General features: G+C 38.6%; 1 non-coding gene across 1 annotated transcript; it reads left to right on the top strand.

Moving 5' to 3' along the window:
• Positions 1-7,964: 7,964 nt before the first annotated feature.
• Positions 7,965-8,084, top strand: LOC130027900 (U6atac minor spliceosomal RNA). Its single transcript, XR_008793109.1, has one exon. It is a non-coding gene; the product is annotated as a U6atac minor spliceosomal RNA (small nuclear RNA).
• Positions 8,085-21,510: the final 13,426 nt, after the last annotated feature.

Below are 21,510 nucleotides of genomic sequence, written 5' to 3'. Positions count from 1 at the left end.
ATGAGTACCTGACTTTAGATATTATATTAATTACCAAGTTGTGCTGGTAGACTAGGGAATAATGCAACTGTCTATAAATAATATTTGTTTGTCTGTTGTCAGAGTTTCACCCTCTCACAGAAAGACTTGTCATCTAATAAGTGTATCAGTACATATCTAGTTGGTAAAGGGTCCTTGCAGTGAGGACTTAGATCACAATCAATTTCCATAATGAAGCAGAGTATTCCTCTTGAAGAAACCTAAAAGTAAGAGCAATAGCATAGGCGGGTAGGGTGTTTGCCTTGCACACGGCCTACCTGGGTTTGATTCCTCCACCTCTCTTGGAGAACCTGGCAGGCTACCGAGAATATCCTGCCCACACGGCAGAGCCTGGCAAGCTCTCCATGGTGTATTCGATATGCCAAAAAACAGTAACAAGTCTCACAATGGAGATGTTACTGATGCCTGCTAGAGCAAATCGGTGAACAATGGGAGGACAGTGGACAGTGGTTTCACTGTTGAATGAAGGATCCAGGTAGGTTGATTACAAATAACATTGAGAATCTATGGATCTGGGGCCAGGAGAGACTGTTAGAGGAGTTAAGCACTAACCTTGTATGCAGCTGACCCTGGTTCAATTCTCAGCACCTCATAAAGTCCCGAGTTCTGCCTGAAGCAATCTTTGAGCTCTGAGCCAGGTATAACCTTGAGAACATCTGGATATGGCCCAAACCCCACTTATGCCAACCTTAAAGAAGGAAAACAGAAGCAAAAAGAAGGGAAAACACAGTCAATCTGTAGGGTGCTTGGTAGAATGAGCTGGTGCTACTAATTGTTATAATAGCTGGTCCTCCAACTTTCAGCAATTCAACTTATTAGCTGTTTTTATTACGCATGCATAGAAGGAATCCATGATCTTTGCCAAACTATGCCACCTTCAACCACAAACTTCCAAAACCATTTCATTAATGAAGAAGACAATGGGAGATTTATAACTGCAGCCCTGGACATGGTGGACCTCCTTTGAGACAACATTTCTTTGGTGAAAACTTACTATAAAGATGAGTTTAGTGGACTGGTTTCACTATTATATATGGCTTCATAAGGGAGATCCCAAGTTCAGCAAGGAGTTCATGGGCCAGTAAGAATCCTATTGGCTGAATGGCCAAACAGTTCAATGCTTGGGTCTAATGATGTAGAGCTTCCTGGATTCAGTAATGCTTGGGGTCAATGGAGTCAATACAGTGTTGATTAAGGGACGTCAGAGTCATATCCAGTTGTTCCTGTAGCCTCCAGAGCTATACATGGTAGTGCTTTCAGAAATTAAACTTGGTTATCAGGGATCAAACTATGGTATCAGGGACCAAACTTGGGACATTGTACATGAAAAGCATGAGCTAGAGCATTTTGAACTATCTCCCCTGCCCCTTAGTATCTTAGTTAATAAAATTATAAAGGCATGAGTACATCAAGAATCATGTAAGATAATAAGTATAATTTTATGTAATCTCTATTAGAATAAAATATTACTGTTATTTAAATACATAACAGTTGATTATACAGGGCATGTACTCATAGTAAATGAGTTTACTCAGTTAATGCATATTAAATATAAATCTATTTTATCTTAAATCAAAAGACAAAAGATGTTGACAATAAAAATGCTGCAGGAGGGCCTGGAGTGATAGCACAGTGGGTAGGGCATTTGCCTTGCACATGGCCAAACTGGGTTTGATCTCCGGCATCCCATATGGTCCTCCAAGCACCACCAGGAGTAATTCCTGAGTGCAGAGCAAGGAGTAACCCCTGAGCATCGGTGGATGTTAGCCAAAAAGCAAAAAGTGCTACAGGAAATAATATATGGAATGAGGTTTTTGCATTCTTTCCTGTTGGGAAGGGGTTGGGCCACACCCATCTATCTATCTATGTCTATCTCTTGGCTATATTCTCAAGAATAAGTCCTTGAAGTATTTGGGGGACCATAAGTAGTGTTAAGGATTGAACTGGGGTGAACAGCATGTAAGACAAATGCTTTATATACTTTACTATCTCTTCATAATCAATTTTTGCATTCTTTATTAGTCTAGCTCATTAATTGTGTGTTATTAGGCTAGAAGTAAGTGCTTTTGGGGAAATTTCTTTTATTATACTCGGAGTGTTACATAGATTTTGATTCTTTTGTCCAACAGTTGTCTGGGTGTGCTGTGTTGAGAAAGATTCCAAGGTAGAAGTTAAATTAACTGGTCAGAAGTTGTATGATCAATTATAGAGCTATCTACTATGGGTGAGGAATATGAAAAAGTGTGAAGCCAACATTTGCTTAACCCTATAATTTACCAAGTTCTATATATATTTAAGATAAAAGCTTTTGAAAGTTTTAGGCATTTAACATGTATAGATCTGTATGTGAAGAATATCATAGTACATCTTCAGGTTTAATCAAGAAGTATATCAGTGAAAGGATATGTGATAAAGTATAGCTAATTAAACAGCAAAAAAAGAAAGAAAGAAAGAAAGAAAAGAAAAGGAAAGAAAAGAAAAAGGGGAGCTATTCAGAGAGTGACTCATTTGTTATAAGAGAATGTTCAAGACATAATTATGTCCATGTTTAATGTTAGCACAAAACATATTACAAATGTAGATGTCTTTTGGATTAGTCACCATTTTGAGTTCTCCACACCCTCCTTCTTTCTTTTAATGTGGAGAATCAAGTGTTTTCTGGATTGCATATTTTAGCATTATTGTGACCCATTAACTGTAGCATGGAAATGAACTAGCATACTAATAGTTGAGAGATAGTCCTGTCACATTGTAAATGAGGGTGTATTCAATACATCTAAGGGGGCGGGAGGGGAGTGACACACTCTATAAGAAAAAACAAAAGTGACTGCAGATGGAATGAAATAAATAGGATTTAGTCTGCACATGCAGATGATGTTTGGCATTCCTCTTTAAAGCATCTCATATGGAAAATCCAATCTTTACTGCTTACTCAAGCTTTGAAGTGCCCTCTGAATCCAATTCTAGATTGCAGAACATTTATACTGGTCAAAGTTATTCTAATGATTCAAGATGAAATAAATCTCTGTCTCTCTAGGGTAAAATTTCTAAGGTGTAATTTTTCTTTATATTTATCAAAAACACAGGTTCAAGAGTTAGAAAACCCAGATTCTAGGTCTCGCTCTTCCACAAAGTGGATAAGTCATTTTGAACTCAAGGTTTTTCACTTAATCACTTAATCACTTAACTTCCCGTTAGTCGTCGATTTGCTCGAGCGGGCGCCAGTAATGTCTCCATTTGTCCCTGTCGCGTGCTAGTGTAGCCCAATGGCATCTGTTCGCTCTGGGATCATGAAGAGCCTCAAACCAATCGTTCATGATCTTCACGAAGAAGTCTGACCATCTAGTAGGTGGGCGGCCACGTGGTCTTTTGACATCCCGTGGAATCCAGTCAGTAACAGCTCTAGTCCAGCGGTCGTCTTTAAATCTCAATTCAGGAATTGTCGTACCATATTTGATAGGGTTCAAATGTGGTAACACCTACAAGGGTGATTAGAGGTTGCCCCAAAAGCCTCTATCCCTCTCGGCAAGACTGGCAAGCTACTGAGAGTATTCCGCCCGCACGGAAGAGCCTGGCAAGCTATCCGTTGTGTATTCGATATGCCAAAACCAGTAACTACAACTGGTCTCATTCACCTGACCCTGAAGGCTTCACCGACATCAAGGTTTTTAGATTTTAAAAAAATCTATAAAATAAACTCAAATGGAATTTTCATGATGTTTATGTTTAAATTAACTTATTTATGGTTGGGAACTCAGTCCATTGGTGCTTGGAGGCTACTCATGACTCTGTGGTTTGGGGGTCTTTATCCCCAAACATCGCAGGGAACTTCATGCAGTTCTGGAGAGCAAATCAGTATGAATGCATGCAAGAACCTTAATTACAATCTATCTCTCTGACCCCTATCCCATGCCTATGTTTTAATCATAAAATATCAAGGATTTCTTGACTTGTGGCTTATAGGTCAAAACCTTAAGAATCATATGAAGGTAGAAAACTAAATTTCTATGGTAATAATATATAACATGGATTGTCAATGGGCTGGAGCAATAGCACAGCGGGTAGGGCGTGTGCCTTGCTTGCAACCAATATGGCCGACCCGAGTTGAATTCCTTCATCCCTCTCAGTGAGCCCAGCAAGCTACTGAGAGTATCTTGCCCGCATGGCAGAGCCTGGCAAGCTACCCGTGGTGTATCGAAATGCCAAACACAGTAACAAGTCTCACAATGTTACTGGACCCGCTTGAGCAAATCAATGAACAACGGTAGGACAGTGACAGTGATGGAGTGTCAATAATCTTATGTAATGTACTAATATTAATCTAGTAAACTGTTATCCTTTATAGTCTTTTAAACAGAAATTATTTTTTCTTCAATATATCTTTTAAGTTTACTCCACTGTAGCACCAGCTCTAGTGCTAGTATGTATTGTGTGTTCATCTGGGGTAATATAATTTCATAACATTTCCTCTAGAACCCATTTCTCCATTCTACTCTCCATTGTTAGTTATGGCTTCTATTTCATCTCAGCTTTTTATATTATGAATGATTTTTTTCTCCCTTAAATAACATAAGGGAAAAGTATTTATTTTCAGTCACCCCTGTGCTTTGAAACATTGGGATTTGAAAATAACCATGATAGAATTAAAAATATTTTTTTTGTTCTGTTCTTTGGTTTGGGACCAAAGCAATAGAATAGTGGATGCAGTGCTTGCCGTGCACAAAGATGACCCTGGTTTCATTCCTGGCACCCTCGAGCCCTACCAGAAGTGATCCCTGAGTGTAGAGCCAGGAGTAAACCCTGGTCACCTCCAGGTGTGGCCCACTCTCCCCGCCAACCTACATTTAATTTTTTGTTTCTTGAGCCATGCCTGGAAATATATCTACCTCTGTATTCAGGAATATCTAGTTATATCTAGCTCTGCATTCAGGAATCACTATTGATGGGGCTTGGGGCACCTAATATGGTGTGGGGAATCAATCCTGGTTCAGCTGCATGCAAGACAAGCACCCTACCCACTGTGATATTGCTCTAGTGCTAAAGAATTTTAACTCAGGATGCAGTTCTTTTATTAGTGGTTCTTATTGGTTTACAGTTTTCTTTTCAAATTATCCAGTGTAAAGTCGAACCTCTTTGATTGCCCTTTCCTTTTCCTTAGTTGTTGCAATGACTTGGGTTTGGGCACAGTAGGTGAGGCTGCTTATCAAGAATCATACACATGGTACTGCAATGCTCACAGTGGATCAATGCTGCCACGAATCGCAGTGCTTTAGTTGCAATGCTTATAGATGCATTTGATGGGAATCACAACCATTTGTGCTGCTTACACATTCTGCTTGTAGTGTTTGTCAGGGGTCACCATAGTGCTCATACATCTGCTCAACATGGACTGCATCCCTGGTCATGGTGCCCACAAACATTGGATCATGCAAAAATTGCACACTCTATTCTGGCACCAGAAATTTCAAATAAGAGTTCAACAGAACCCTTCTTGGTGCATGTGGTTAGCACCTGGGATCAAATTGGTCACCTAATACAAGGCATCTACTCTGCCATGGAGCCTCTACTTTGGCACGCTTCAGTGTGATTTGATGGCAGAGTCTGCTTCTGGATAACCAGAATCTCTTTTGAGAATGAGAGCCTTCTCAAATATCTTGTCTGGAACCCTTTACACTCAAATATTTGAGTCCCCACAAAAGTCTTTTGCTTAGCAGGGTTTTATGTATTAATATTTACAACTTAGGACATACTTTCCAAAGAATAACAATATTTTAAAGACTAATATCTACACTGTGATAGGTGCAATGGTGTGAACAGTTTTGCAGTATCTTTGATGTCTGGTTTAAGGAAAAATGACGAAAGTACACTTCAGCATTGTCTCTTACAACATATCCTGTTTGTAATGCATGCCAAACATAGGGCAGCACTGAGATATTTTCTTGGGAAAAGCAGAAATATTTTACTACTCCTTTTAGATCATTGCCAACTTAATTTTTTGATACTACAACAAAAATAAACCATATTCTTTCTCTTTCATTTTCTTAAAAATTCAATGTGGAATTTGAAATCATCTTGATGCACATTTTTTCTCCTTTACATTTAAGTCTCCATCTATCTTATATCATTTGATATATCCTATCAATGTAAAAAATGTAAAAATTACTTGTAACATTATACTTATTTCAATAATATTAGTTCACAAGTTGTGTATAACTTTTATGTGGGAACATGTTTTGTTACACAACATCAGTGTCTCATTTATTAAAAATATTTTGGTAACTTTTATCATATTTATCACCAACCTTATCAAAGTAGTCTTAAGTACAGGGAAACTGTTAAGTTCATGATGGTTATGAAAGATTTCCAAAATTGAAAGTTTATCATTAGCAACAAACACTCTCAGTCTTTTTGGAGTGATAGGTTAATTTTGGAGAAAATGTATTCCAACTGTCTTTGTGTCAAGCACCAGTCTGTCTTTTAGATGCCATTTTTTAGATGCCATTTTGTCAAGTAAAATATGAATCCAGTTTTTCTCTCTCTGCTCAAGAGAGGAGAGAGAGTTAGCATGCCTTTTTTTTTAAAAAACAAATTTTGTTTATTCTCTGGTGGCAGAGATCAAGCCCAGGACCTCACACATGCAAAGCATACATTCTACCACCAAGTTACATACCCAACCTTTTATCACTTCTCTCTACTCAGACACTCATCAGCAGGAAAAGTTCTTGTTTCTTCTGCACAACCATTATCAACAGAGAGGCACTGATAGCATGTTCACTATGGTTTTCAAATAAACCCTCGCTAGCACTTTGATAGTTCTAAGAAACCAAATAGAATTATTTCTATTTTTTAATAAGCAAAAGTATTCAATTTAGAAAGTCACCTACTGCTTATTTTAATTATATATGTAATATATGCTTATATTACATAACCCTATATGCAAATATATATGCTTAATGTGTACTTATAATATATGTCTTATATGAACATATTAGCTACATATTAAAATTGTATTCAAATTTAAAGGAATCAAATTGCTCAGAAAAAAATGTTTTCCTGTGATAATCTTTACTTAAATTCTAAAAATACCTCAAGCATAACCCTGACACTAATATTTGTTTGGTATTACAGAAAAGTTTTCTGTTGTTTAAGTTCTATAATTGTAGCAAATTTTAGAGTTCCTTCATTTTTCAGGAAAAAGAAGAAGTGATCACTTGCATACTGTCACTGTCACTGTCCTCCCGTTGTTCATTGATTTTCTCGAGGGGGCCCAGTAACGTCTCCATCGTGAGACTTATTGTTATTCCACGGGGAGCTTGCCAGGCTCTCCAAGAGGGGCGGAGGAATCGAGCTCGGATCGGCCATGTTGGCTGCATGCAAGGCAAACGCCCTACCCGCTTGGCTATTGCTCCACCCCCCACTTGCATACTAAAAGACTGAAATAGTTCACTGTAATTGTTGGAATAACTGATAAATATTTTTTTGTCCCTTCTCCAGTTTAAATTTACAAAAACCTGGGTCTGGAATGTGTTCTAAAGGTAAAATATATCCTAAGAATGTGTGAGGCACTGGAACTTTATAACCTCCTAAGACCTGCTACTTCAGGTTTGACCTAAGCAGCATCAAAAAATTGTTTTTCTGTATATGTGTGTGTGTGTGTGTGTGTGTGTGTGTGTGTGTGTGTGTGTGTGTGGTAGAGGCTGGACAGATAGACTACAGCATGGTGATTTCCTTGCACATGGTTAAGCTGGATTTGATTGCTAGTGATACAGATGGTTCCCTGAGCACTGTCATGAGTGATGCCTGAGCATAGAGCCAGAAGTAAGCTCTGAGCATAATTCAGTATTGCCCCCAAACCAATTAATAAATATACAGTAAATGTTAATTTATTTAAAAAAATTGGAAATTATTTCAAGTATTATTTATTTGTGTTGTATGAAAGGAGAGAAAGTTAGCACTCCCCTTGGCAAGGATGGAAGAAGCTTAGGCCTGAAACACGCATACAGTTAAGGCACTGCCATCTACTTCATGGCATCTAACCAACATTTGGGCTGGAGTGATAGCACTGCAGTTAGGGCGTTTGCCTTGTACGCGGCTGACCGGGTTTGATTCCTCCATCCCTGTCCCTCTGGGAGAGCCCGGCAAGCTACCGAGAATGTCTTGCCTGCATGGCAGAGCCTGGTAAGGTCCCCTGTGGTGTATTGGATATGCCAAAAACAGTAATAGCAAGTCTCACAATGGAGATGTTACTGGTGCCCGCTCAAGCAATTCTATGAACAATGGGAGCACAGTGCTACAGTGCTATTATTATTTGCTTTCTCCTAAATATGTTGATACAGATAAAGCAAAATGTTAAGCTAAGTATTAAATGGGAAAATTTTGTCGATGAACATAAATTGATTTTTTTCCTAAAGAGGAAAAATCAGATTTAGAAGGTCAATTTTTTAAATTGTCTTTATTTTTTAAATAATTCTGTACATGGGCAAATCATGAATATTTTGTAACAGCTATTGCTTTGGGACAACGGAATGTAGAGTGGTGTGTGTGTGTGTGTGTGTGTGTGTGTGTGTGTGTTTGCATGCATGTGTAATTTCCCTGTTAGCCAAAATAATGACCCCAAATTATCCTGGAAGATTTGTAGATAATGATTTGGGGTATCATTTCTTATGTTCAGAAGACTGGGTTGGCAGAAAGATTGCTGGTCTCAGTAAAACCTAAAAAAAATATGTTCCAGATTAGGATTGTGCCTTTAGGTATTAGGTCAATAGTAGTTTTTATTCTATTATATCTTCTTCAGAACACATACTTTTATTGGTCACAGCAGTTTAGTTCTCAACATACTTGCCATATTATAATTTCATTCACCCATTAGAACTGAGTGGCCTGTGGAAAAATGTGCACTGATCGTACAAGCAAAAATATCATAAAATATACAGTGCTAATATGTGAAGGAGTGTAGAATAGCAACCAAACATGCTATTCCTCTTTTTTTCGTGGATGTTTAAAACATATGAATCAATGCTAACACTCTTTTGAATCCAAAGAACCCATAGTTAGAATGGAAGAATCAACTAAATCAAAGCTTACAATTTACATGGACTTTTATTTTGTTATAAAGCCTCAAGAAAATTTCTCAACCTCTTTGAGCTTAGGGCTCTTTATTTGATAAATAGATGAGAAACAAATGCAATAATACTTTGTGAATATCAAAGGAGGCATTGCATGTATAAATATGTAATATGGCCCCTGAGCTAAACAGACATTTGGTAATTTTAATTTTTTCCTTTGTATTCTTAAAGATGATATTCAAAGTAACATCTGTCTTAATTAAATCAATCATTTTTAATTAAAATTTTAGGATAATAAAGAGTGTAAAATCTAGGAAGTACTTGAAATGCTGAAGAGTTAAATGTTTGAAAAAGTAAAAACATAATTTCTGAGTCTATAGGAAATTCACCCTTTTAATTGGAAAGCAATACCTTTCAATGGTTCGGTTACTTTCTGATGTAGCAGGATTACTTTCCCAATTAAGTGGCAGTTACTGTTATTATATGTCATTATGTTTAAATGGAGTATCTGGAAGATGTCTCAATTAGACTGTCCTCCCAATTAAGTATGTCCCATAGGTTAATAGGAATCACTTCCTCTTTCTTGGATAGTGCTATTTGGGGAAAAATACCCAAGGCCCAATCTTTAAAAGGTCAAAGTTATGATTCTCAGTACTTCATAAAGTAGTACTGAGAAAATTTTCCATGGCTGCTGTGGTTTTTGTCAGTATAGCTACAAATCAATCAAGCTAACTGTATTTTGAATTATAGTGTAATGTATACTTACAGGCAAAATAATGCATACTGTCATCAATAATACCCATTTAAAGGGTAAAAAAGATTAACAGAATAATGATTTATTATTCTTACACAGTTATTCAAATTCATCTAAATCATATCATAATTTATGGTTTAAAGAATCAACAAAATGGAGCAAAAAGGTTAAAATGACAAGAAAAATATCTTAGAGAAGAATAATATTTTCTAGTTGCAAATCTTCATTACAACCCATTTTGTTCTGTTTCATTAAACATGGAGACACTGGAAAGTACTTTTATTGCCATGGAGAAGATATTAAAAACGAATTGATTACTAGTATTGTCAGTAACATCTGTAAATATTATCAAAGACTCATAAGTTACTGGATACCTCGGATTTGGTGCATGAAATTTATAGATGACAAATATCTCTAGGCTAAAAATGTTGGATATGGACTGGAGAGATATTAGCTAAGGCACTTGCCTATTTTACAACCAACCTGGGCTTGGTCCCCAGCACCACATCTAATCCCCCTAAAAATGCCAGGAATGATTCCTGAGCACAGAGCTAGGAGAAAGCCCTGAGCATATCAGTTTGCCCCCAAAACCAAAAATATAAAAATAAGTAAAAATAAAATTTTGTATATATCTAAATTGGTGTCTCACTGAACATAATTACCTTGTGTGATAATTTGGGAAAAGGAAATAAAAAGCAAGCACAACTTGATTTTTCTGATCAGTGCTGCATATAACTTTCTATTTCTATGACTAAATGAATAAAAAAAAAATAAAGATAGAAGTTTGCAAGGGTTTTGGGGCTAGAGCGATAGCACAGCAGGTAGGGGGATTGCCTTGCATGCAGCAGACTCAGGTTCGATTCCCAGCATCCCATATGGTTCCCCAAGCATGGCCAGGAGTGATTTCTGAGTGCAGAGCCAGGAGTAACCCCTGAGCATTGCCGAGTGTGACCCAAAATGCAAAAAAGAAAAAAAAGAAAAAGAAATTTGTAAGGATTTTAAGAAGTCAGATTTTTCTTCTCTCCTTGGATATGATTGGGTTTCTTTGGGGCACATAACTTGAAAGTGTAAGACCTTTTCCCAGTATTATTATTACATAATATTGCCAATTATTCTACAAAATGTTACTATATTTGATTCTTTTAAATATTAACATATGGTCATAAAGGGAAAGTGGGAATTCTAATCTCTAGATCAGTATGAATTTTGGCAGAGAATTTGAACATAGTAATAGATGGCTTAATGGGAAGCTTAAGCAAAAGTTTGTGGAATGTTGAATTAAAACCCATGTCTTTATGTCTTTATCTCCTAACTTCGAATGGCATTATTTGTGTGTCGTTGGGGGGGGGGGGTGTGGGGGGGAACGACTGGTCAGTGCCATAGCTAGATGTGCTCAGTGCTTACTCTTGACTCTATGCTCAGGGATAAATCCTAGCAGTGCTTGGGGAACCATATGCAATGTTGGGAATTGAACTGGGACTGACTGTGCATGAGGCAAATGCTTTACTTGATGTTTTATCTTTCCAGCCCCTTAGAATTGCTTTTTTTTTCCTTTTTGGGTCTAACCCGGCGTTGCACAGGAGTTACTCCTTACTCATGCACTCAAGAATCACTCCTGGCCGTTCTCGGGGGACCGTATGGGATGCTTGGAATTGAACCCTGGTCAGCTGCATGCAAGACAAACGCCCTACCCACTGTGCTCCAGCCCCTAGAATTGAATTCTTAAAAGCAATTTCAGCCCTAGAATAATAGTATAGGACTCTCCAGATAGGACTCTTGCCTTGCCAGGGTCAAACCCAGGTTTAATTCCTGGCACTGCATATGGTCCCTTGAGTGCTGCTGGGAGTGATCCCTGAAATCAGATGCAGTAGTAATACCTGAGTACTGCAGAGTGTGGACCCCAAAAAATAACAAAGAAGCAAACAAATAAAAAGCATGCCCAGTTTCACTGACCATAGAATTTACCATAGTATCAGGAACCAAGTAGGAACATTGAAGTGGATAAGGACATGAGCCATCCAGATCCTGTTTTATGGTAAATATATTCTTTACATCTGAACTTCCAGGCCTTTGTCTCTGCTGGAAAGGACATCCTGCCGTAATAAGCTTTCCTGATGTAGCCCACAACCAATGTCTGGTCAAGATGTCACTTGTCACTTTTTGTCCCGTTGTTCATCGATTATTTTGAGCAGGCACCAATAACATCTCCATTTGTCCCTGTCACGTGATAGTGTAACCCAATGTCATATTGGGAGCTCTTTCAGGGTCAGGGGAATGAGACCCATTATTGTTACTGTTTTTGGCATATTGAATATGCAATAGGTAGCTTACCAGGCTCTGCTGTGTGGGCAGGATACATACTGCTCTCTTCCGGGAGCTTTATTTTATAGTCTTTGGATCTTGGCCTTTGATGGGATTATGTGGCGCCAGGGGCGGTTTATGGGTGTGGCTGCCAAACTACTGGGAAACAGGGGACCTGGGTGGAGGAGGTCCAGTCCTGACCCTAGCAGGCTTAGAGATCTCAGCCACGGGTCCTGCATACCTGGATTCCTCTGTTGGTTCCTTCATGGGTGAGACTCGTCTGAACATGTGGAGAGTGGCCTGGTCAAGATATGACTATAAAAGTGTGGTGGCCATTTTAGCTCAGAGCTGGGTAACTCTAAAGGGCGACTCTTATTTCAGTTCTTCTGGGGTAGTCAGTTTTTTCCCCCTCTAATTTAAATTACAGTGAAGTCATGTAAATCACTGAAGTGGATGTAATTTAATGGTTTGGCATCACCCAATTATAGGCTGCAAATAAATTTGAATTATTACTGTAGCACTGTAACAGTGTCCTCCCATTGTTCATTGATTTGCTCCAGCGATCACCAGTAATGTCTCCATTGTGAGATTTGTTGTTATTGTTTTTGGCATATCCAATACACCACGGTGGAGCTTGCCAGGCTCTGCTGTGTGGGCAGGATATTCTCGGTAGCTCGCTGGGCTCTCCTAGAGGGACAGAGGAATCAAACGCAGGTTGGCTGTGTGCAAGGAAAACGCCCTACCTTCTGTGCTATAGCTCCAGGGATATTTAACTTTTTTTAAAAAATTCTTCTCTTTTATTTTGATACTTATGTGTAAAGACTTCCAGTTTAAACTATTATTTCTCAAAATAGAGATATACAAGTATAATGATTAATATTTTTAAAATTTTTTTTGACATTGGGAAAGATACAATGTATCATTGCAAGCAAAGTACACGAAATTAATGTGTTTATTTTGTCATTTGTAGTAAAGTCATCATCATCATTGGACTGGAGAGATGACTTTACTACAAATGACAAAATAAAGGTATTCATTTCATGTACTTTGCTTGCACTGATACTTTGTATCCTTCCCAATGTCAGAAAAACATCTTAGAAATATTAATCATTATACTTGTATATTTCTATTTTGAGAAATGATAGTTTAAACTGGAAGTTTTTACACATAAGTATCAAAATAAAAGAGAAGAAACTTTTTTTTAATTTATTTTTTATTTTTAGTGAAACACCATGAGGTACAGTTGTAGATTTACAATTTTTTGTGCTTGGGTTTCGATTATACAATGATCAAATACCCATCCCTCCACCAGTGCCCATTTTCCACCACCATGGATAATATCCCTCCCACCCCCACCCCTCCCATCTCACCCTGTCTCTGTGGCAGGGCAATCCCTTGTGTTCTCTCTCTCCTTTTGGGTGTTGTGGTCTGCAAAAGAGGCATTGAGTGGCAAACATGTTCAGTCCATAGTCTACTTTCAACATGCCTCTCCCCTCCTAGGAGGATCCTCCAAACACCCTTTATTTGGTGCTCCCTTCTCTATCTGAGCTGCCCTTTCCCCTAGAATGCCTGGCTGGCCTCTAAGCTATGGAGTAATCCTCCTGGTGTTGATCTCAGCTCTTCTTGGGTATTAATCTCATATTTTGTGAGAAGAAACTTTTTAAAAGAACAAATCTCTACAAATATATGTTACTGTTATTTTCAAGCACTTTGAAATTCAATGAAACATATAACATGGTCTTTAGGAATCTTGAATATATACTTCTCAGTAATTGTCCTATTTTTTAATTGTTCCAAATATAGAGAAATTACCTCAATTTCAATTTCTTTGGCTGAGAATAATGTTCTCTTGGAAATGTATCAGATTAATAAAAGAAAAGCTGGAGTGGAAAAAGATTCATTTGTGCGAATGAGGTTGCACATTAGAAAGAAATTGAAACTATTTTGCGATGAACATACTAAAACTATGAACTTTTTTATAAATCTAACATTAACAATTTATAATCAGTTGGGGATTTCTCTTCAATAAGTCAGATGCTTGTGGAATTCTACCATTTCAAGATCTTTTTTTCAGATTACTCAGTTGTTTCTGCCAGCATTGTCATGGACTCTTTTCAAAGTTCTAAGTATTTGTTGTCCTAGAGTGTATCATTAAATTTTACACCAATCTGCTATCCTGGAGTCTATGATACATTCTTATTTAAACAAAGGCCCTAGGGTTTCTGAAAATTATTGTTTTGTCCCCTATTCCTTAAAATATTTAAGGCGGTAAGTTTTGCTCAGGACTCAAACTTGATGAGAAAGAGAGATCTTATAGTTATCTACCAGTGGGGTCAAGCAAGTGTTTGGTGCTTTGTGAATTTTATTTTATATTTTCCCTCCACTGGGACCTTCTGACTATGGGGTATAATTTGTGCAGGGGTTAACTCACTCAAGTTAGCCTTGGGCACTTTCTAAACCATTGAGCCATGTTTTAGAATTGACTTGTGGTTTTTATTTGGTAAAAATATCAATTATGTAATGGTTATATATTATAGATCATATTTTAGGTATCTTAATAAAATATATTTTGTTGTATAAAACATGAAAAATATGACTATGATGCTTAAAGAATCAAGGGGTTTCCCCCTCACAAAGCTAATGCCAAAGGCTGATGTACCAATTCCTACACTATAAAAAGTGGTAGGACAGAGAGTCTTTCTGCATCCTTTGTGAATTCTGAGGCTCCACAATGTTGTTTTTCTTTCTCAGGCTTCTCATTTCACAGTTACAACATGGCCAATGGGTCAGCAAACTTTGTGTTCATATTTCGGGCAAGAGGAAAGAAAAATGGGCAAAGATCTATGCTGGGCTTGTTTGTCTCTTTATATTAAAAAATCCTTCTAGAATCCCAGTCCAGAAGATATCCTCATATATTTTGTTGTCTATAAGAAAGTTGCATGACTACTTCCAGACCAATACATAAGCAAAGAGAATCAGAGAGCCACAATGGTTAACAATATAACATGGTAATTTATTTCTTGGGGTTGGACAACAACAAAGTCTCTGTGGTCAGTGTACTCAAGGTATCATCTGAACAACTTCTGGCAGTAGGGAAAGGTTATCAGGTGCTACTGAGACAATGGGAAAATGCTTTCATAGCTACAGTTCTGTCTCATTCCTCTTCAAATTAAATACTTAGCATTAGAAAAACAGCACATAAATCCAAAGTATAGAAATGGTGGATTGAGAACATTTTTTGACTTCCAGTTGCATTTGCTACTAGAACTTCAAGTTTCATATATTCTAGAGGTACTCAGACTTACTCATAAGGCAATAAGTTTCAGTCCATGTTATAAGTAAAGTATAACAGTGAAAATCTTGCCTTAGATTCTCAAGTCCAGCATTGATAGAATTATTTGAGCACTCTGAATTATTTGAGCTAAGCTTCAGTGTTTTCATTTGCAAAACAGGAATATTATCATTTACATTATGAGCTATGCCATAGTGTTGTTGTGCATGCTGAAATTGTTAATTGTTTAGTGTTGAACTTGGCATTTAAGTGCCCAATAAATATTTGAAGTTGGTACAAATCAGTTATTACTATGGAACTGTGCAGGACTAATTGACAATTAAAATTGCTTCAACTTGCTGGTCATGTGTAGCATATGAGGCTGGAAATGGTGGGGTAATAGGTTTAGCTGTAGTATGTACAGTTTTGAAATTCTGAACTCAGTTAAATTAGTAAAATAAATTTATTTTCTAAACACCAAGCTTATTGCTCACCTACACCTATCATGTAATTACAAACCCAGAAGTTAAAAATAACACTTTATCCTTACTAAATAATTTCTGCATATCAATAAATTATGAGTTATTTCCTATAAAGGCAGTCTATTTCTAATGATATTCACTATAATTGCCTTAAAAATATCATTGGACCCAATCCCATCACACTAAAACAAGTCATGCAAGAGTGTTATACTTATGTTCAGAAATCATGATTGTTAATACTTAATGAAAGTCACAAAACCTGACTATCGATATTCAATAAAAATAGAAATTCTTCAAACAGTAAAAGAAGCCTGAATCATAGATATTTGGAGAAATTTGCAGAGATTTAAATTGAGTTACATGGGCACCATGTATTGCCCTAGAATATTCTAAGAATATACTAAAATAAGAATATACTAAATTAATTCTAAGAATATCACGATCATGATCATCCTGTTGTTTGTCGATTGCCTCGAGCAGGCACCAGGAACATCTCCTTTGTCCTAGCCCTGAGATTTTAAAAGTGCCATATTCAAAGCTATTTCAGGGTTAGGAGAATGAGACCCATCATTGTTACTGGTATTTGGCATATTGGATACACCACGAGGAGTTTGTCAGACTCTGCCATGAGGGCAGGTTACATTCAGTAGCTTCCCAGGTTGTCCAAAGTAAGAATGAGATAATAAGATGTGGTGCAGCCTCATTGCGGCTGAGCGCCTTTGGGAGCTGGGTTTTGTAGTCTCTGGGTCTTGAACGTTGATGGGATTACACGGCGCCAGGGGATCAGTTGGTGGGTGTGACCCCTGCCTACTGGAAGATGGAGGATCTGGATGGAGGATGCTCAGCCCCGATCCGAGCAGGCTTGGAGACCTCAGCCCCGGAACCTGCATGCCTTTGTTCCTCTGCCAGTACCTTCAATGGGAGGGCAGTGACAGTGACAGTGAAAGTTATATGTAGCACTGTAGCACTGTCCTCCTGTTCATCAATTTGCTCGAGCAGGCACCAGTAACATCTCCATTGTGAGACTTATTACTGTTTTTGGCATATCAAATACGTCATGGTTAATGTGCCAGACTTTGCCATTCAGGTGCAATATTCTCAGCAGCTTGCCAGGCTCTCTGATAGGGGCCAAGGAATCGAACCGGGGTTGGCCCTGATCAGCTGCATGCAAGACAAGCACCCTAACCACTGTGCTATCACTCTAGCCCTCTGTTATATGTAAAGTACTAAATGAAAAGATTGTAGGGGATACTTTATTTTTTTCAGTCTTTTGAAAACTAGTGCTGGAGAGTGCTGATTGTCTCTTTGATGTTAAAATATAAAATCTGTCACCATTTCTACACAAATTTTCTAAGGGAATAAAAGAAAAGCACCTACAGATGCTTCTACTCCTAGAAAATTCTAAGGAGTAGAAGGCAGCTTGCTGGAATATTCTCTAGAACTTGAAAAATCTATCACATGTGGAAAAAGACATGTGGAACGAGTATAACAGGATTTTCTTTATGCTCATTAAGTAGACAAAATGTGCAGCTTCATGTAAAATATGTTCTTCCTCTCATTCTCCCAAATATTTATATATTTTACATGTTCTCAGACTAAAAATCTTTAAACTTGTTTCTATTATTCTGGATTAGAGGTCCTAGTTCACAATCTCATGTTCTTCGGTTTAGTGTTCGTTGTGCCAAGAGAAGTTATCATCACTTCACTTATGTTACACCATCCCTCTTCCATCTTGTTCTCTCTACACCTACAGCCTGCAAATTCTTTAGAAATAAAATGTTGCAACAATTATGCTTCCTCCAGTCAAAAGTTGGTCTTTTAACCATTCTATATCCAGCAGTTTGTCAGTGCTTTTCATACATCACTTGCCGTAACCAACCTATTTTGGACATCATACCTGTCTACTGACAAGCTTCCCCACCTCTTTCTGCCTTCAATTTACTAAACACCAAAACCTTTTTTTTCTGATCAGTTTTTGAAATCAGTACTTCAGGAATCTATTTTTATGTTAACACTGGGTAAATCTGAATCCCTGAAGTTCTAATGGGAATAGGTTAGAGAAGGCTATCCAAAGCAGCATGGTTCTTTTTATTGGAGTAACACAGAATATTTACAGACTTCCATAGACATCATGTTTGTGCCCTTTGTCATGTAACCTGAAGAATAAACTATTAAGAAGTATTTAAATACAATTCCTAGTAAGTAGTACTTGCATTGTTGAATTCTTACTAATTCATTTGTAAGCTCTAATTTATCTTTTCTTATTTTTTGTGTATAAAGTTTCATATCACTTCTTTTTCTTTTATCACTCTAGTTTAAACATGAATATTCACGTACTGGATGTTTACGAAACCATCAGTAGTGGTCAAAAGTTGCCAAAAGTTGTCTGTTTTCCAAACTACAAAATAGAAAAATTAATATTCAAGAAGGATAGGAAATATTTAGCTCTTTCTTCTTTTTCATTGCCTCAGATTTCTCTGATCCAATTTTCCCTCTAGAGGATATTGTGGGATTATACTGAGAAAGTCATAAAATCATAAAGGACTCCATGCCAAAACAATTTCTAACCTTGAGTATTTGGGGCCCTTCTGCATTCTGCCCCATTACCTAATTATTCTCAGATAAAATCATTAAATTAATATATATCGAATCAAGTTTGTATTTTTTTTAAAATAACTACTCTCACAATCAGGGCTAGAGTGATTTGTGAGTATTCTAGACTGATGTTTTTGATTTTTTTTTTTTTTTGCTTTTTGGGTCATACCCGGCATTGCTCAGGGGTTACTCTTGGCTTTGCACTCAGTAATCACTTCTGGCGGTGCTTGGGGGACCATATGGGATGCTGGGAATCGAACCCGGGTCAGCCACGTGCAAGGCAAACACCCTACCCGCTGTGCTATTGCTCCAGCCCCTGTTATTGATTTTTAAGGTAACATTATAGTAGAATTAATGTTTGTGGTATACACAACTGTACTTCCACCATTGTACTCATGTCACTGTAGGTTATTTCTCCTTTCTCATCCTCCTTCCTGTAACACTTGGTAGCTTCAGTTTTACAGTAAAAGTCCCAGATTTTTTTCCAACTAATACTTAGAGTATTTGGGGCAATACTTTAAACTGAAACCATTTTATCTGCTATTTTATATTTTACTTATTTTATTTAATTCTTAATTTTAGTCTTATAATTTACTTAATATTTTGACTTAATTATTTTTAATGCTATTTTAGGAGTGTTCCAAGTCAACGAAAGTTTTACTAATAATTGGATCTTCATAACAAGGGCTCTAATTCATGAACAGAATCACTTAATCACTTAATCACTTAACTTCCCGTTAGTCGTCGATTTGCTCGAGCGGGCGCCAGTAACGTCTCCATTTGTCCCTGTCACGTGCTAGTGTAGCCCAATGGCATCTCTTCGCTCCGGGAACATGGAGGGCCTCAAACCGATCGTTCATGACCTTGACAAAGAAGTCTGACCATCTGGTAGGTGGGCGGCCACGCGGTCTCTTGACATCCCGTGGAATCCAATCAGTAACAGCTCTAGTCCAACGGTCGTCTTTAAATCTCATTACGTGACCAGCCCATCTGATTTTCGACACCTTGGCAAATGAGACAGCGTCCCTGATCCTTGATCGTCGACGGATGTCAGAACTCCGGATTCGTTCTCTCATTTGAGTGAACCGTGATATTCCAAGCATAGCTCTTTCTATTCTTCTTTGGGAGACCTGAATGGCGTTCTCATCTTGTTTGCGTAGGGCCCAGGTCTCTGAGGCATATGTTAATGCAGGAAGAACAGTGGAATCAAAGAGATGTGCCCGGAGCCGGAGGTTCTTCGTCCTCTTAGCTATTTCTTCGACGTTCTTGAAGGCGTTCCAAGCCGCTCTCTTCCTCCTGCGCAGCTCGGGTGCCAGGTCATTTGTCATGTTGACCTCTCGACCTAGGTACACATAGCTGTTGCATTCGGAGATGGTCGTTCCATTGAGAGCGAATGGGGCGTCAGGAACAAGGCTGTTTCTCATAAACATTGTCTTCGTAAGATTCAGCTGTAGTCCTACCTTTCCACACTCACGGTCAAAGTTGGCCAGCATTTGTGCCGCTTGGCTGATGTTTGGTGTTATTAAAACAATGTCATCAGCAAAGCGGAGGTGGTGTAGTTGCCGACCATCTATCTTCACTCCCATTCCTTCCCATTCCAGTCGTCGCATGATGTTCTCGAGGGTGGCACTTGTCAAATTATTTGAGATTTTTGTTTCACAAATTTTCCATTATTCATTGTCCTATATCATTAATTACTCTCACTAAAGATAATTGGCCCTATTTTCATTTTCTTATCACTGGCCCCTTTCCAAGTTTCCATAAAGTAGGATATTTCCGATTTTTTGTCTTTGGTTTTCTTTTTATGATTTCCTGAACTAAATATCTTTTTTGGAGATAAGCTTTAGTGCAAAAGTCAATTTTCTTGTGCTGGTGCGTTCTTGAGAACTGTATGAAAGATTTGCATACAAAACTTGGAAGAGTAAAAATTATAGTTTATTGTACAATTTAAGTAGATGGGTGAGGCCTCTCTTTTACCCATGAATGAATCATGGATCCTGTCCCTGATGTTGTGCCATCGCATGAAACACCTCCTTGTCTTGTCACATGCTGTCTACTTGCCTCCCAGGAACAAGGCAAGTCCTGTTCTTGTGCCATTCTCTACCCCTTATACACTTTCCTCAGTCTCCGGCCAGGGCCACATGTGTGTGGGCAAGATTCCTACCCTGTCTATCTGTCACTGGGCCTCCTAACTATCCCCAGAAGCTCCTGTCATCCTGATCCCGCTTTCCGACTTTGCGTGTTGGGTGAGACTCCTGTGCTCAGCACCTTGTCTGCATCCAAGTTCTCCTTTATTCCACTCCCAGTCTGGACCGCTGAAGCCTGGCCGTACTCTGACTGTGCTCTGCCATCGTTGGGGGCCAGGTAGACCTACTTGATTCTGCAATCTGCAAAGAGAGGGAGATGCAGGTCTTGTAGGAGAGAGAGAGAGAGAGAGGTGGGGCTGGGGCTTTAATTTGATGCCCTATCCCACCCCGGGCCATCCCATTCTGTATTCTGATTGGCTATGTGTTCCAGGGATGTGATTTAAAGTGACCAACTAAATTCAGGCCCGTTCAGGGTGGTATGGCCATAGAAAAAAAAACAGCTCCCGGAAGAGAACAGTGCAGTCTCCTGCCCCTGCGCCTGGCGCCGGGACCCCGTGGTTCCTCCCCGCCCTGACCAGATCTCTGGCAGCCGAAGACCTCCAGGACCAGCCACCACCATGTTGAGACCACTCTCCGCGCACCTGAAGGTACCGGCAGAGGAACAAAGACAAGCGGGTCCCAGGGCTGAGATCTCCAAGCCTACTCGGATCTGGGCTGAGCATTCTCCACCCAGATCCTCCGAATTCCAGTAGGTTGGGGTCACACCCACCAACTGGTCCCCTGGCACCGTGTAATCCCATCAACGGCCAAGACTCAGAGACTATAAAAACCAGTTCCCGGAACCGGACAAACTGGCAGGCTACCGAATGTAACCTGCCCACACGGCAGAGTCTGGCAAACTCCATGTGGCTACCCA

Source organism: Sorex fumeus, unplaced genomic scaffold, assembly GCF_029834395.1.
Source record: "Sorex fumeus unplaced genomic scaffold, SorFum_2.1 ptg000037l, whole genome shotgun sequence".
Classification (NCBI taxonomy): domain Eukaryota; kingdom Metazoa; phylum Chordata; class Mammalia; order Eulipotyphla; family Soricidae; genus Sorex; species Sorex fumeus.
Note: the sequence above shows the minus strand (reverse complement) of the source record. Positions and strands in the feature narration are given on the sequence as shown.